Source organism: Camponotus vicinus, unplaced genomic scaffold, assembly GCF_025532165.1.
Source record: "Camponotus vicinus isolate PSW18456_S1 unplaced genomic scaffold, iyCamVici1.0 SCAF_2, whole genome shotgun sequence".
NCBI classification, from domain to species: Eukaryota; Metazoa; Arthropoda; class Insecta; order Hymenoptera; family Formicidae; genus Camponotus; species Camponotus vicinus.
This window is the reverse complement of record NW_028141956.1, coordinates 2,504,954-2,516,056: the sequence shown is the minus strand read 5'-3', so window position 1 is coordinate 2,516,056 and position 11,103 is coordinate 2,504,954. Positions and strand designations below refer to the sequence as shown.

Sequence of the window (11,103 nt, the reverse complement as noted above, 5' to 3'; positions counted from 1 at the left end):
GGACTTGCCCCTCGAGCGTTCTTCCATCGTTTCACCATAAATGATGTCTCCGATCGTTTCTCTTCGGGGTCTCTCGTCGGTCACACCAAGGAGCCTTGATCCATTCGTCACGATCGCGACGATGCCACGTGAACGGACATTGGATCATCAATCCACGCATCTACGTGCGTAAAGATCATCCGATGCGTGTGTAGGAAAAATTCGTATTCAGCGTTATACCTTAACTAATCTCAGAAACAGGACGAGAATTCTCCCCGCCATTAGTAAAGTTACCATCATTATTTATCAGGAAGAATAGCAAATCTTTCGAGCTATCTGATTTTATTACATTTCAGAATGTAATCTAACAATAATTATTCGACATAATCATCTTTTCAATCGTGCAAAATTTGTTGCCGCATTTTGACGGTTCTTTCCTAGGTTTAAAAGATAATTTTTAAAACATTGCTCGTCATTCTTTTAAATTATTTTAAATATTGACGTGGTATAAAATGTGCGAGGTAAAGTGAATAATTATGAGGAGACAAAATTTTTTTGACAATTCCAATATTAATGTTGACGGCCCGCTTGGAAATTGTCCAGATTACTCCCTTCCCCTTCCCCTCTCTTTCTCTTCTTCTGAGTAGATTGCATCGAGAATTCTGTCGACGCAGCCATCCAGCCGGCACAGGATAGCATCGGCCGTGCATTCGGACGTGTCGGATAAATTTAGAATGAATAAACGTACATATATATGTGTGTGTATATGTGTGTATGTATCCGACACGTAGACGTGGCGAATGTCGGATTTCGGGATTCAGCGTAAACTCGATCGCGTTCGCGCGTCCAAAACCTGAAGCCGGTTTTACCGTTTTTTTAGTAGCCTGCGTATCTACCCGTCTACCTAACATTGGGACCAGGTATCCCGCTTCGATTTTATACCCGCGGGAAGAGAAATGGTGTGCAATACGCTCGCTGCGTTCGCGAGGCCGACGTACGCTCGAGATTTTTATTCGATTGCCGCGGGGCCAAGAATTCTCTTTTTTATCGGCATCCGGTCTAACTGCGCCGTTTGCGAGAGGTATCTTCTTCGACGAGTATCACCGTAAGTATTACAGCGCAGTGGGAATAACGTTTATTCGTTCGCGAACGTCTCTTTGGTGGATGTACGAGAGAGATTTAAAAGGCGGCCAGAATGGCTTAAAAATGAAGCTAATTTTTTAATATTTTCTAAGAATTGCGAACTGAAAGAAGAAAGACAAAGATAATAAAAAAATTACTGATCACTATATTAATTTTAATAGATATAATAGCTTTGCTCTTATAATTATATTATATAATTCTCTTATTGCTTTTAATCTCTCTCACTCATGTATATATTATATATAATTCACTTATTATATTTAATCATTTTAATTATAATTCAAATACATAATTTGTAATAAAAAAACATAAAATGCTTAAAATATATTTGTAATTTTTAGTTGTATATATAAGAAAATTTTAGTTGTATACATTTATGTTGTATACATGTATTATATAAAAGGAAAATTCTTTCTCACTTTTTTAAAATTCACTGAAATTTTCTTCTTCTGAAAAATAAAATCAATAAAAATTATTTTTCTAATTATTTTTCCTGTACATATGAACAGAGATTACTGTACAAAAGGAGGAAAACATATATATGAATATATTTTATATAATTATTAAATATTTTATATAATTTTATATAATTATATATTTTATATATATAATTATGTATATTTATATACTCTCTTCTCTTCTCTCTTGATTATGGACTTTTTATAACATCAAGCTCAGTTATATTCTTTTTCTAATTATGCAAAAAAGTCTACTAATTTTCGGATGAGACATTCATCAAGGACACCCAATAGATTGTCATCTCAATCGATTTTTTCGCAAGCGGATGAACTTACGGTTTGACATCCGAGACATGGCTAATCAATGCGAACTTCGATGCGCCGAGTGATTTATGTGGTTTACTGCGGCCGCCTGCCAATAATAGCTCCTGTCTCGCCTACTGTTCCTTCGTCTTTACGCGCGAGGTAAACGTAAAGTTTTCCACGTACCGAGCAGCGAGTTGCAGCAGCATTAAATAGCGTGTGAATATAAAGACAGATTAACGTGTTTGCATTATACATAAATGTAGGATGAATTCTCTGACTCTCGCCAGTATTCCCGATTTTTTCGCGTATTTCATCGCAAACGCGAGTGCAGAAAAAATAGATTTAATAAATCTCTTATATATATTTTTATATATTTTTTAACAAATTTAAAGAAATGTCATCTTTACGTAATTCGATAATCTTTAATAAAAAAAATTTTAATGACAAAAAAAATTTAAAAAGAACTTTTGAATTAAATTCATTAAATTGTCATATAATTTTGTTATATGACAATTAAATAATATAAAAGTAAAAAACGAATAGCAAAATGAAACTTAAGAAAAGTAAATATTGAAGAAAACATTTTATCGAATTTTTAATACATAAATTTTTGCAATGATATTGCGATCGACAGAGCTTTTAATTAATTATGAAAAAAAGGTCCTAGCAGTTCATCTCTTAGTTTTTAAAACGACACAGTGAGGGAAAGATAAATATCAGAAACACGTTTCATTGATAGCCTTGCGTTGAGGTTCAGATCCCAGGCTATTTCTCTTCCGAACTCCGCGCTGCGCAAATAAATACTTATGGCTACGGGAATTCAGTAGTTTTATCGTCCCTAAGCGCGGCTGCGCCTATATACATATGTTTTACTTAGAGAAGCTGGACTATACCCATTCAAAAAAGACGATAAGGCTTTCCTCGACTGTATGGTTATCCTGAAATGTATAGCTAGAAAATGTCCTATGATCTCACTTCTAAAAGCTGATAGCAATTCAGATATGTTTTAGATAGAATCTATCATTATTAAATATTGCTTTTTTGAAGAAAGTTCTTAGGTAATAAATTTTCATTGTCAACTAAAATATCGAAAATTTTGTAATATTTGTGTTGCAGTTAGAATATATATGGTATAGGGTGTTTATATAGGGTTTTTATAAAATTTTAGACCAATAAATATTGAAGGCGGAAAGTAGATGACTTCAAAATAAAAATTTTTCTCTGCGATATTTTAATATATGATATAAAATAAGTTTTCTGTGACTTCAGCAATACACAAACATATAAATGGAAAAATCAAATTTTTATCTTGAACAAAAAATGGAAAAAAAAACATGTCTTCGAATACGTGAGACAATCAATGTCTCAACGATGTCATCATTATATTGAAATTAATGAAGGAATTTTTAAGCATTTATTGTAAAAAGAGTGAAATACTTTTGTGTATTTTTTTTAAATTTTTATTTTGTTTTTTCTTCAAGAGTGAAATATAATTTGAGTTTTCCACTTTTCCAACTATGTTTATTTATTGTTGAAATCCCAAAATTCCTATTTCATACCATATAGTATTAAAGCAAATTATTATTAACAAAAGAATGTTTGTTTTAGAATCACCTATTTTCCTTCAATGTTTGTTGATCTAATTTTTTTTACTTTCTCTTTCTCTCTCTCTCTCTTTCTATATATATATATATATATATATATATATATATATATATTAATAAATAACAATCAATATTTCATTGATAATATTTTATTTATATATATATAAAATATTATCAATGAAATATTGATTGTTATTTATTAATAATAATAAAGTCAATACTAATACTAGAACAAACGTTGAATGTATACTTATTAGTTCTACCACATCCGTCAATTTGATTAGTATTTGAAAAAATATTTTATTTGTTATTATTTGACATTTTTTAAATAGCTTTTAGTTATGAAAGTTTTTAATATTTCACACTTATTATTTTTGTTATTGAAATAAAACACTATTCAGGATACTTATATATTATACTTTATATATTATTAAATTTATATATTATTTCCAGTAATTTAACGTTCCTCAGAAATCTTTTTATCGATTTAATTATCGCGAATTCTATCACATAAGAAACAAAAAGATACAAATATATTTTGCAAAGACATATATATTTTCAATAATCACTATATTTTATAAAGTTATCAAAATAAAATTTTCGAATTAGATGAATAAAATAATTTTGTACTAAAGAATATGTACTCTTCTCTTAAAAATAAATATATCTTTTAACATATTGAGCGCTTATCGGATAAGTTTCAGCGGACAACAACGAAACAACTAACAACAAAAGCAGACCAACAACGAAAATGTGATTTTCTTATATTATTATCGTAATACTACGTCAACTGATATTTGTCGCAAACAAGTCGCGGGGATGATATCGGTTTAGTTTATTTATAAAAAATATATACTATAATATTTCTCTGAAAATTTTCGTCCTATATTCTACAAAAAATAATTTTTATTTTGTCATATGTCGTTTTGTTCATACTAACGATCGCATGTTATCAAGTTTCCAAAATTTGATGATTATTAAGTCCATCTTTTTAATGTATTATATTTAGGTATTTTTAATATATATAAAACTTCTAAATTAAATAGTTGGTAAAAAAATTGGCATGTATATATATAATTATTTCATTATCTCAACAAAAGTCAACATACATTCCGGCAAAAGCATTTTAATAATTTCTATAACTTAAAAAATCTGAAATCCATCATTTCGACATTTGGTTGATCTAGTATTGAAGAATTGATAGAGTATGTGCAGAAGAGAACTGCGTGATTTAATTTTCTGCTCAACAATTTTAATTCTTACATCCTTCCATTCTATTCTATTCTAAGTTTTTACGACAGCACGATCTTTTCCCTGATGACGTTCCCTTAAATTAACGTGCCCTTAGGTTTTTTTATCATTCCCAAGGGCTCCCTTCTGCGTTCCGAAAATAATCTTCACAGGCCGTGTGACACACAAACGCGCTCAAAGGGCAGCTCGTGCTATGTATCTGACGCAACGGATGTCGATCTTTGTCGACGTCACGCGACATCAGGGCGAGGCTCCGTCGTAGCCGGGATAATAAAACGGGGACGATTATTTAATTAATCCGAGCCCGAGAGGGAAAATAAGCGCGAGCGGCACGATAAATCGCGGCGTTGACTTATTAGCCTTTCATGCGGATCTACCTCGTGCTGCCTCCGCTCGTTCTTGCTTCGTTGACCCGAGAGATTCTCAATTTCCTGAAGACGGTACGCGACGACGACCAAGACGGCGACGACGGTCACGATGGCGTCGGCAGCTATCTGTGTACTTTGCCATAAGGCCATAGCGCCTGCTCGTCTCGCTGCTGCATTATTAACCGGGACTTGTTAACGTCGTTTCTTCCCCGTCTTTCGTAGGGACAGCCGCAGTGTACTCTTACCTCCGTGTGTCCCGCAACCATTGTGCCCCTCTCCCCGCAGACATTGCGGTCTACCTTGGGTACACGATCTTACATAACGGCGGCATTCCGCTACGCGCGACATTAACCCCTTCACAGCAAAATTCTTCTCCTCAGATGCACAGAGAAAAAGAGAGGAGGAGAAAAAGATATTTAATAAAATTATTAAAATTTATTATATATGTGAGAAGCAAGAAGAGAGAGAAAGAGGGAAAATGAGAAACTAAAACTAACATACATTTTAGTTTTGGACTTTAGTCGATGTAGCTAAAGGTCTAAAATAAACATTTATTTTCACACGTATTTACTAGAGAGTGTGTTATATTGCATTGTTTAATATTGTTCCACAGTTTTGAGCATACTTTAAGAGTAAATAAAAATAAAGATTTACGAAATTGATCGAAAATTGATACATACATTGATAACTCTAAAAATATGATAACGATCATGAACAAGGAAAACACAAGAAAAATAAAACAGACTTAGAAACATACATGCATGTAAAGTAAAAATCAATATAGTTACTGAAAAAAATGTTTTACTATTATACTACCGCTTAAATTGTGTAATTTGCTCAAGAAAATTATGAGAAAAAAACTTTTTGTGAATTTCAAGCACTCAATACAATTTAGCAAATAAACAAACAACTAGATTTGTAATTAAATAAGTCAAGTTCAAATTATTTTTAATAAAGTATAATACTTGTTGAGAAATTGAAAATTCTTAAAAGAAATAGACTTTTTAAAAGACCCACATCGATTCTAATACATTCCCTTTAACAGTAAAAATCAAAAAAGTTATTAATGAAAAAATAACTTTGTCTTGTACAAAAGAGATATCTTGGCCATTGAAGATTTTTCTCTAAGATGTAAAGTAATTAACCTTAATTAAATTTACTTTTGAAAAAAATTTAAAGATAATCGAGTTAACTTTCGATTAACATTTTCATATATCGTATTTAAATATATTCACGTTTTCATCTATTATGTTTATGTATTTATTATACCTATGCTAATTGTTGATACATAGTGTCTGCGAATTATACTGCGTTCATTAAATTAGGTTATTCAACGTTCGTAGATACGACCCACTTATTGTTTGTACATGTATAGACGCAGCCTCCTTCTTGATGCAAATGTGCAATAATTCACGACATTTCCGGAGTACGCATGTGTAACATACAAAGTACCATTATATTAGTTTGCTGTCAATGTATGTGTGTATATCACGAAACTCTTGATGTAATTATTTAAAATATAATTTAAGAACTTTTCTTTATATAAATATTTTTATAAATTTAAAAAAATATATTAGAATACAAAAACACACATTTAGATAATTTTTTAGATATAATAGTATAACAATTTTAAATAAAAATAACTTGAATTCAAACTAATTGAAATTAATAATTAATTGCTTGACAATTTAAACATACGTAATTTCGTAACTGTAATTGTATTATTTAAAGAAACCGAGAAACAAAGAAACGGAGAACGAAAGAGAAAAATTGTTACGCTTATTCTTGGTAATAAAGTTCTATGCAGAATGCGGGACAAGCGGATCTCAAAGCTCTCGCAGACTGCAAAGAGCCGCTGAAAAACCATATTTAATTACTTTTGGCGAGAGGCGCCAGGCTTTTCTCCCTCCTCGATTTTAATAAGGATTCCGCGGAGACATAAAATTTTATGACTATCCACTCATTGAAATTCTACTCGTCCCAGCGCGATCGGTAGATACACGTGACGAGGCTGACAACCCCTTTCTTGGCGCAGCAACCGTCCCCCAAGAAGAACAAGACGAATGTTTCATAAAAACGATCGGATGAAAATCCAATCAAGCTGGAGCTCGGCTTTCCAAGTTCGGAGGTCATGGAAGGTGAAAGGGCAATGATTCTTTCAAAGAGTAGAAAAAGGGCGATGGAAAAAGAGGTATATTTTATTAATACTTCACGATCATCCCCTAAGAGTATACATAAATAGTTTAAATATCTTGAATATTTATAGAAGCTTTATGTGCAACAACTTTCAAGATATAATTTTTCAACCCCTTTTCCCCCCTTTCAAGTCATAACACGCAAAATACAACTTTTAACCATGAATGTTACGAATAATTATATAAAAAAAATTAAAAACAAGCAGACAATTTTTGCAGTAATTAAAACATAACATTGCGCGCGCCATTCATCTTTCCGAATATTAAATAAAATCAAAATAAGATCTTTCTATCTAACTCTTTCTTTCGCCTATTCTTTGTCTTTTCTTTAATTTTAAATAAAATATTTAAAAGAATATTAATTATAATATAAATTAATTATAATATTAATTAAAATATTGAAAGGTTTAAAAAGTTTGATATATATTGTAATATATATTTAATATTGTAATTATAAATTTAATAATATTAAATAATATTAATAAAATTAAATAACATAAATAATATTAATGTAATATTTAAAACTGTCAAAATGTCACACGAATCTGATAACCAACAATCAATCAACATCATATATTCTTATTTCTTATTAAATTATCTTTACTGTGAATACATATCGAATATTAGATATCATTATTTTAAATTTTGTCATTTGTTTTTCATCGATTACATATTTCCAACGAAGGAAAGAAACAGACATTTCATTTTCTCTTAATTTCATCCTCTCCTTTTTCTTTATTTTATTCTTTTCTCTTTTTCTCTTTCTATCTTCTCTCTCTCTCTCTCTCTCTTTCTCTGTACATACATACAGATATATACATACATATATACATATCTACACTTACATATCTCTATACATTTTATGTATGTACCTTTCTCTATTAACCTCCTTTTCTCTTCTCTTTTTTTCTTCTTCGTTTTCATTAACTTTTTTTCTTAAAATTAAGAACTGTCACTAATTAATTGAAAATTGATAGTTTGACAGCCGCAGACGACACGAATGAAGTAAGTCACAGCGAATTACTATTGACGATCAATCATCGCGGAAAAGCTGTAATAATGTCAATAACATATCTTTTCTAGAGAAGGCTATAATGTTATGTGCAATACATTGATTGTTACGTGATGCTTATTACATAAAATGTGCGATTATTACAAATATTACATAAAGGTAATATAAAGGTTCTTTTAGATAAATAGATTCAGGGAGTTGTTGCACAAAAGAGAGAGAGAGGAAAGATTCGATATGGAAGACTCGAAAGGAAAAAAGAAGACAAGGTCGAAGCGATAGAAGAGGATTGAAATATATTTCTTCGTACTCCTATATAGGCTTGCAGTTGCAGCTGAAACGAGAATTCGCTTCTTCTTTTCCCATCTCGCGTCTGTCCACTCCAACTCCTTCAAGAAGTAAGACCAGTTTTTGCGCGACAATTGTCTTTTGCAACAGATAAAAAAATGTAAGTAAAAGTAAAATACGATTTATATAATAAGAAAAATGTGTAATAGATGGGGAAATTTGATTTATATTATAAATAAAAACGGATCCACGTCGCACGTTGAGAAACATAGAAACATGTTTAGAAACATAGGAATACTTTTTTATTATATACATAGATAGATTTATATAAGTAATATATAAACATTAATTAATAATAGTATAACAATTATTATATAGATGTAACTACAAATATTTATATATGTATATAATGTCGCTAATAAATACATAAACAAATGTATGTATATTAAACAATAAATAAAAGAATAAAATTAGATAAGAAAGAAAGTATAGGTTTTCAAATATTAAAAGAAGAAATTATTAATAATTAATTAACACAATAATTAATACAATAATAAAGAAAATCACAAATGTATAAACATAATTTAATTATAATTAAATTAATATTATATAGGAAAGGAAAATATTGATTGTCAAATATTTCTTTTTTCTAAAATACTTTCTTTTATATATTTGAAGCCGATATCAATATGTGATCGCTTTCGATTGAACACCATTCGCTCAACATTTGCTTTTCTCTTTCCAGGGATAACAATGGTGAAGAGATAAGAAAATCATCGCGAAATTCATCGCTTGAAACTTGCTACGAGATGATCGCAAATCGCAAAATCCAACTTACGACCTGTACCTTCGTTCTCTCAAGTAGAACGGTTCCCCAAACATTCAAAGTTACGTGTCGCATGTTTTTTTCGTTTTTGAAGTTTTCACTATTGAATCAGCAGATGCAATTCTGACGCCCGTAATTTCGTGCTCTTTTGCATAAACTGATTTTTGAATACTTCAAAACTCAAGATTGTAATCGGTTTTCCATTCTGTTTATAAATTTTTGGAGCACAAGTTATGCCTTTTTAAATTAAACATCTATTTAAAGAAAAAATATTAAAACTTAGAGCTATTCACAATAAATTTTAAAATGGATATTTCGTGCAACTTATTCAAAATAAAAATCGAAACGATAGAAAATAATAATTATATTATCATTCTGTTGTGACATATTATATTTACGAGCGATAATTATTTCCTTAACAATTCTTATATACATTTCTTGTATTCGAATATAATTTTGCATAGTAAGTACTGGTCAAATAACTATAATAATTAATTTATAACGCTGAATATTATAATTATTTCAACTATTTCGCATTTATTACATGTAATGTCATTTATATTATATACATATAGTGTATAATATCTCTTATGATTCATATTATAATTAAGAAAATATTTCTCTAAATAACAGCGTAAAATGGAGTTAATTAAAATCGATGTTTGTTTTTTTGAAACATATTCAAATCTTTCTTCGAAGAAATACAAGAGAGAGAGAGAGAGAGAGAGAGAGAGAGAGAGAGAGAGAGAGAGAGAGAGAGAGAGAGAGAATGTGTGTGTGTGTGTAATATAAATAATATATAAAATTGTATTATTTTATATACAAAATTATATATTATTAATTATATATAATTATTCCTTTCAACGGATACACTTTGACGTTGATGAAGGGCTTAGTACCTGGAAGGTTTATCCTAAAGGGGAAGCTAAGTATCCTAAACACATACCGCGTTGTTAGTTTTCAGTATATCGCGGATTATTCGTCGCATCTTCTCGCGATATCGCGATTTTAGATTTATAATTCGACCGAATTAGAAATCTCATTAAACATTGCTGAATAATGCTCAATGAAAGCTTCACCGCGTCAAGCGGTTCGGCCCAAATTGATTAAAGTTCGATCGATTACCGATAAAAGCAAGTAGGATCGTCATCCCTCTTGTCCCATACACCATATACCAGTAGTATGGCCATATATGTGTAGTCTATCAAACATCACGGCCTCCTTTTTTCTTACACTTAAAGACACATATGTTTTGTCTTGACTAACTGGATAGGACAATTTAGTACTTGCATGCGATGAGAAGTTGACTGCCATTTTCTCGATAAACCACTGTCTAGATAATCGGAAATGAGCACCTTTCTCCCTCGTTGTGCGTATAAATCACTGTGATATCAACGAATTATCAAGCTAAGCTAGTCAATCAGTCTAAGCTAGTCCGAGTTCAAGTCTGAGATCGGAATATGCTCTGAAACAAGAATAGGGACATCAATTTCAACGATTGCGTCTTCTTCCGCTTCGGACTTAAGTCTCTCGAAGAGAAAACTCGAAGTTATCTCGATTTAAAGTGCGATCCTGACATAAAACAGTGTATTGTTTCTCGATCGCGGAATGCAGGAGTATCGTGCAAAGTATCGCGCGTTTAAATGCGGCAATACCGCGCAAAGTGTCGCGCGTAA

At 30.8% G+C, this 11,103-nt stretch overlaps 2 long non-coding RNA genes across 5 annotated transcripts; one reads left to right on the top strand and one right to left on the bottom strand.

Annotated features, from left to right (window-relative positions):
• Window positions 1–4,608: 4,608 nt before the first annotated feature.
• Window positions 4,609–8,375, bottom strand: LOC145966583 (uncharacterized). Of its 3 annotated transcripts, none has more exons than XR_014437078.1 (3): window positions 8,177–8,375; window positions 5,355–5,484; window positions 4,609–5,279 (listed from the first exon to the last, which is right to left on the bottom strand). It is a non-coding gene; the product is annotated as an uncharacterized LOC145966583 (long non-coding RNA). The 3 variants fall into 3 exon arrangements; XR_014437079.1 differs by having other exon boundaries at window positions 5,355–5,478; XR_014437077.1 differs by having other exon boundaries at window positions 5,355–5,463.
• Window positions 8,049–9,895, top strand: LOC145966582 (uncharacterized). 2 transcript variants are annotated; one of them, XR_014437075.1, is made up of 3 exons: window positions 8,049–8,309; window positions 8,497–8,761; window positions 9,347–9,895. It is a non-coding gene; the product is annotated as an uncharacterized LOC145966582 (long non-coding RNA). The 2 variants fall into 2 exon arrangements; XR_014437076.1 differs by lacking the exon at window positions 8,049–8,309 and adding an exon at window positions 8,327–8,421.
• Window positions 9,896–11,103: the final 1,208 nt, after the last annotated feature.